Here is a 7,547-nt window from a genome sequence, read left to right on the forward strand (position 1 = left end):
CCGAGCTCTTCACTCTTCCACAGCTGCATGACATGAACACCTGGCTGCCAAACTCTGAGACAGTGAAGTGATGCCACTTGGTAAGTCACCTCAGCACCTCCAATTCATTACAACAGTTGTGGATTATAGGACAGGGAAATGGGCCTACACAATGTCAACACGACAAACAAACATTTGTATGACTTACTGAGCAGTGAGCAGCTGAGCACGCATAATCTCAAGTTTTCATCAAACACTGGGCATGGTTACATTCCCCTGTATTTCTAGGAATGCAATTTCATTCTGTGCACAGTTCGCTTATACCTCGGCCCGGTCCTAGCCACAGGTAGGCTACTGTATATCCAGCAATGTTGAAGAATTGAAGAGTTCAGATGCAAAACCCCCTAAGTGCCTTTTCAGAAAATAATCTTAATTCATTTGTATTTAATACAATGCCATCAAAATTGCATATTTTTTTCATTTCATCTATGTAATACAACTATTTATATGTATTATCAAGTACATGAATGTAAACCAAACAAACAACTGGGTTCTCTAAAAATACAGAAGTGCAGGTCTTCAGAAATGGAGTTAGGGGGTTTTGCATCTGAACTCTTCAATTTGAAAAAAAAAAACAACTGAATCCGGATCACCACCAAAATGTCATCACCTGTTCCTTGTGTTATTTCCAACAAATCCACAAAATTTCATCCAAATGCACTCAGAGAGGTGTGAAGGTGTTCGATAAAAAAATTGCCCCATCCCACAATAATAATAATAATAATAATAATAATAATAATAATAATAATAATAACAACAATAGGCATAATAATCACAACTAGAAATGCATTCAGAGAACGCAGACCTCCGCCAAGGAAGTTCAGTTCGTTTTGGACATAGGTATAGAGTCATGATGTGGTTTCATGTATTTAGGCCTATAGGCTACATAGCATTTGTGTTCAGGTAATTGAACCGTCAAGTTGTAACCAAATTACAGTTCTCTCTGTCTCTTTTATCATTTCCATGTCCTCTAGCTGTGGACTGTTTAGTTCACCTTTGATTATTTTTTATTGGCAAAGTGATTGTTCATGCTATAGCCTATGCCTTCTGTGATTTGCCAATGCTCATTGCTACATATTAGTCACATTGTTGATGATTGGCAGCATGCCTTTCATTAGGCTACCATCTAAAACAAAATAAAAAATTAAAAGCACAATTTTCATTGGCCAACACCCATAGTAGGCTACATATTCTACAGCAGTGCAGCGGTCCCCAACCCAACAAGACAACATACTGTAGGGCTACTTTGAGCCGTTCACTTAATTATTGAATCAGAAATGTCCAAGAATCCCCTTATCCAGTGGCAGTGCATGGATGGTTGTGGAGTGTCAGTTATTGTTTTGGGCTATTTCGTAAGGCTAAACAAACTTTTGAGAGGTAAATCCACTTGTATCATTTCTAGCTGTTTCAATATCGTGACACCAACGTTGTGCTACAAACGCAATTGCTTAGCGAGAGACATGCCGACTTGACTAGTCGCAGCTAGCGGAATCATGCCTACCCCGACACTACACTTGTTGGAGAAGTTCCTCCTACCTGGGAATCCGTTCATGAGGGCGAGTTGGTCTTGGCGCTGCGGGCAGATGATCGGCACCCGGGCCTGCTCGCTATTTCGTATTGAAAATCACTGTTCGCCGCATCTCCAGCGTTCATTCGTTATGAAGTGTAGGAACTAGTCTATGGAATGTTTTGTAGTGCTGATGGCTTCAGTGCGCGGGGATTGGGGAAGCAGCAAATCACCGCGGACTAACGCAATTCGCGCGCGCCTTTCTGTGAGCTTAATTTCATATGAATGTTTTGTGACAGCATTGTGAACTTAAACGATATGCGAGGCTGAAGCTAAGGCTGCTTTTTGATAGCGATTTTGACTGCGGTAAGAATTTCACTTCAATGCTCTGCCCCTGTGTGGCTGCGTGAAAGTACGCCANCTCAGGGCTCCTCCTCACAGAGCCGTCCTCAGTGGTCCTTGCGCGCCCTGCGCGCCCTGTGGCAGGCCATGTAATAGCAGCGTGACGAACACACAGGCCATGTAATAGCAGCGTGACGAACACACAGGTAATAGCAGCGTGACGAACACACACAAATTCGGGCCATCACATAACCTCCTGGCGGAGGTAATAACTAGAAATGCATTCAGAGAACGCAGACCTCCGCCAAGGAAGTTCAGTTCGTTTTGGACATAGGTATAGAGTCATGATGTGGTTTCATGTATTTAGGCCTATAGGCTACATAGCATTTGTGTTCAGGTAATTGAACCGTCAAGTTGTAACCAAATTACAGTTCTCTCTGTCTCTTTTATCATTTCCATGTCCTCTAGCTGTGGACTGTTTAGTTCACCTTTGATTGTTTTTTATTGGCAAAGTGATTGTTCATGCTATAGCCTATGCCTTCTGTGATTTGCCAATGCTCATTGCTACATATTAGTCACATTGTTGATGATTGGCAGCATGCCTTTCATTAGGCTACCATCTAAAACAAAATAAAAAATTAAAAGCACAATTTTCATTGGCCAACACCCATAGTAGGCTACATATTCTACAGCAGTGCAGCGGTCCCCAACCCAACAAGACAACATACTGTAGGGCTACTTTGAGCCGTTCACTTAATTATTGAATCAGAAATGTCCAAGAATCCCCTTATCCAGTGGCAGTGCATGGATGGTTGTGCAGTGTCAGTTATTGTTTTGGGCTATTTCACAAGGCTAAACAAACTTTTGAGAGGTAAATCCACTTCTATCATTTCTAGCTGTTTCAATATCGTGACACCAACGTTGTCCCAGATAGCAAAAATGTTCTGGGCTTTTTATGGCCCAGAAACCTTGGTTCATCCTGGAAATATGCCGCAATATGTAGGGGTTACTCCCGGGCCTAAAACGGCCCACAAGATTTTGCCGGAATCATGCCAGAAAGCAGCCAGTAGAATGCCAAGAACGTTCGACAGAGTGCCGGCACCTTACCAGATGTTTGCCAGAAGACCCAGAAATGGCCCATGAGCCTACCACAAGATTGCCAGAACCCTACCGATTAAAACCCATAAATATGCCGGAATGTATTTAACCTTCCCAATAATAATAATAATAATAATAATAATAATAATAATAATAATAAAGAATAAAACCCACAAAAAATCATGCAAATTGGCCATTTATTATCTTTAGTAGGCTACAACATTCATCCATTCAATAGATTTTGGAAATTGAAAATGTATGACATTTTAAACAAGAAAACAAAATGATCAAAATGCATTTTTTTTAAAACTCACAGCCTTTCTTAAAATATCCCTTCATGTTTTAAATGGAATTTTCCAAAAAACAAACCAGAAGATAAACACGTTTCTTAACATATCCATTTGAGTTATTAAAAAAAACGTTCAGAAAATAAACAAAATAATAAACATTTTGTAACGCATAAACCTTTAAGATATCGGTGAGAAAAACGCACAAGACCTTGCAGTCGTACATTGTATTTTCTTCTGTGAACATGTATTAATCATGTACAAACATGTAAAATACATACAATCAGGGTGCGGTTTGTAGGGAGATTGTCCCCTCTTCTGGTTTTGATATTGTCACTTTTTCCACATGATTTTAATCATAGTTTAATGTAACTCCATTGATATTGTTGACATCTGAAACACATCCCCCTTTCTGGTTTTCTGACAAATCGCACCCGGCATACAATATAAAAAGTCGAGTCCTTTCCTGAGACGTTCTGCAGTCAGGGAGCTCCTGAGACATTTGACCCACAGGTACCAAACATACCTTTTAAGGCGACATCTTTGTCATGATGTGTTAATTCAGCACTGTGGCATAAATCATCTCAATTACAAAATACATCAAAGTGAAGCGAATGGGTATACAAGAGTCCAAGGGTGTAACTTTGGCTTTGACATTGGTGGGGACAGGGACCTAATCCCCCCACCCCCACCCCCCAAAACTGCTACAAATGATATACCTTCAGTCGGTGTACAACCGAATCAATCAATGACACACATTGATAGTTTACATGTCTGTTTACACAGTAAATTGTGTAGTGTTAAAATAACACTTAAAGAGTTAAAATTAACACTGTTCTAGTGTCTATTTGGTCCTGCTCCAGATCAGTGTTAAACACTGGTGTTAGATTTATAGTGTTAAGCTAACACTATAAAGAGTAAAGCAGTTTCGGGGAGCACCCTACTAACAATTTTTAGTTCTAAGAAGGTTCCTGGAACACAAGCCCTTGGTTCCAGTTTAGTTCTGGGTACGTCCCCAGAGTCATGTTTGGTTATTTTTCCGTTCTCACTTGGTTGGCAGGAAAGTTTAATTTTCGTTCCTAGAATGTTATATGTGTAGTTCCCATTCCGTTCCCTTATTGTTCTCTCACTGTCACGTTATTCCTGTTCATGTCATGTTTGTTCCCTTGCCATTCCCATATGGTTCCCTTAATCTTGTTGGTTGCATATTTGGTTCCTTAGACATGCTCCTGTTCCCCCAACCTTGTTTATTATTGTGAATGTGTTTTGGTCCTGCCCCACTATCTCTCACCATAGTTGAGGTACCCTGATCATGGTAATTAAGCACCTCCCATCCTCCACCATGACTGAAACACCCTGCGCCTGGCATCAGTTTGCCACACTGCTCTTTTAAGATAATGTTTAAAGAAGTTGAAAATATGTAAAATCTCTATGTTTTATAGATCAGTCTATGCTGCACTGCACCACGATGTGAAAGAAATATCAGCTGAGCATGTATGAACACAATCTAGTGGGGATTAATACCAAATGTTTTCCTTAATGAAGTTTAAAATATAACTATACCATCAACATCAAGTGCACAATGGAGCAAGCAATGTAACATGTGCTGTTACTGACTAGCTCACAAAGCAAGGCACAAGATGTAGCTAACAAATGCCATAAGCCGAAAGCGCCTTTAGCTTGCTTGCAAACATCAAGTGCACAATGGAGCAAACAATGTAACATGTGCTGTTACTGACTAGCTCACAAAGCAAGACACAAGATGTAGCTAACAAATTCCATAAGCCAAAAGCACCTTTAGCTTGCTTGCAAAGCAGGTAAACAAGCGCTATGCTGTGCCATGCTGACCAGCCAGCAGGCAGGCAGGCAGGCAAATATTAAAGCACTGTGACAGTCCAGGTTTATATACAGGCTCAAGAGTACCATGTGACCGGATTGATTGGGAGTTTTTCAGGTGCAAGCAATTGAGTCATGATATACCAGCCCTAAGTAATTAGGCCAGGCGCTGGTGGACAGATTGGTTGTGAGGGGCCTGCTTGTTACCGGCAAAGGTGTAACAAGATCTCAAGTTATTTCTTTCACTCAACACATCTTTTGTGTGATGTTGTGTGCACAGCCAAACCTTAGATTAACCCAACCAAGTTGAGTTAAATGAATGAAATGGAATAAATAAAAAAAAAGATTGTGTACATGATTCAATCTGGAGGAAATACTGTTACTAATATGTAGACGTATATGATTTAATCGGGTGGACAGTCATCATTGCTTATGCTCTGAACAACACAGTATAAACAAAGTTGGGCAGACAAACTCCATCACCTCAAGGAGGCGGGGGCTCTCTGGAGTACTTCTAACTCCACACAATTTAACAACTTCATTTGTCACTGACACTGGAGAGCATCTCACTCCATTTGGTGTTGGAATTACTCCAATAGTGTTAATAAGCCTTAACACTGCAAAATTAACACTGGCAAATTTACTGTGTACTTCTGCCATGAAACGGGTCTCCATGAAACAAAACATTACAATAACAGAAAAAATGTAGGCCTACTTTATTTTCAACTATACAGCATTAAGCAGTTAGCCTAAGTGATTTATATTTAAACAATGAACTTTCCTTCTGCAATGGTGTATTGTGCGCTGGTGTTTATGGCTGGTGAGGCACTGACTTTTCCAATTCAGATTTTCAAATATACAGCTACAGTATTAGTAAATATTTGCCAAATATGCCTACCTATAAGTTTCATATGTCATAGCTTCCTTAACATAAGGTAGGCCTACACATAGGCAGCGCTACATCAAGACTGTTGGGGAAGCTAAAAAAAATAATACAAAAAAAAAGGTCATCGGAGAAACGGAACATTTCCATGCGCAACTGCAACACATATCCATTCTGGCTATTATATGTTAAAACGGCTTGCCATATGCACGTGCCGTGCGCCAATGAAACTCTCAAACGCGACAGGCACACACACACACACACTGAAGGCAGGGGAGGAAGACGGCTAGTTGCAAAAATGTCTCGAGCAATCAAATCATACACCCGAATGTTCAACTTCACCTGTGACTCTTTCTCTCCATCGCCGTCTGCCTGTGTTGTAGTGTGGCGTTGTGATGTTGGATCTGTCACCTGGACAATAAAATGGGCCACGAATGCCATTTCATTGAAAAATGTTAGCTAAGGATAGCTTTTTTTTTTTTTTGTCATTATGCTAAGGTGCCCGCCGACGTTTTACAAAGGCGCCCTCGTGATAAATCTGTCTCGTGTTAAGGGCCGTACACACACGTCGCTGCTAGTTACTCGCTCAGCGAATGAACTCAATAGAATGTCAATGTGTCCCAGCGAGACTCGCAGGCGAGTAGGCGAGTACTGTACAAGCGATGCGATGTGGGCGGATTCCGAGTTGAAAATATTTTATCTTCGAGCGAGGCGAGTAAGCGAGTAACCAATTGGAATGCAGAGTTGGGTACTTCTCGGCTGTCCATTGGCAGTTAAAGCCGCGGGAACTTTCAGCGAACGTTCCATGAAAGAGTGGCGAGTAGGCGAGCAAGCGAAAAGCTAGCTTTGTGTGTGTACGCCGCTTTATGTTGACGAGGAGTTATTGTGTCACTGTCACAAACATTCTATCATTTGCAGGACATAATGCAACATTAACATATTGACAGCCATTGGATATTCAACTGCACAACAGTCTCTGCAGTTAGTTGTGCCATCGTAGACAACTTGATTCATAGATAACGAGTTTGCCTAACGGGCTGTGTTCCAAACGTCATTTCATTAGCGAGTGATAGTGTGACTTACAGATTTCTTTGAAAAGTAGCTCAGTATGTCCACTTTTTTTCTTTTGCCTGCCATCTCACTTGGCAGTCATGTGCCCGTGTCACCCACGTTGCACCAAAGATTCTGGAACGTTAGCCTGCCAGAGTAATTTAATAACGTACCGTGTGGTAACACCACTGATTAGCGCAGTGATAGAACCTACCGAAAAGACCTCAGCTTCTTTTTTTGTTGGCGCTCCTGCCTCCTAGCAACCATACACAACCTAGAGTCTCACGTGAAAGAAGGGGAAGGCACAGCCAATCAGATTGGTCGTCAGCCTTTGGCAAAGGACTTTTGGTTAACCCTTTCTTCGCCGCAATGCGAATGAGACGGGAGAGCGTTTTTTCCCCCCAGCCCCAGTGATCAAATTGGTGCGGACAAACGATAATCGCTGGATATTGGTGGGGACGCGTCCCTTATATCCATGCCGAAATTACGCCCATGCATGAGTCTG

Source organism: Engraulis encrasicolus, chromosome 13 (genome assembly GCF_034702125.1).
Source record: "Engraulis encrasicolus isolate BLACKSEA-1 chromosome 13, IST_EnEncr_1.0, whole genome shotgun sequence".
Taxonomy (NCBI): Eukaryota; Metazoa; Chordata; class Actinopteri; order Clupeiformes; family Engraulidae; genus Engraulis; species Engraulis encrasicolus.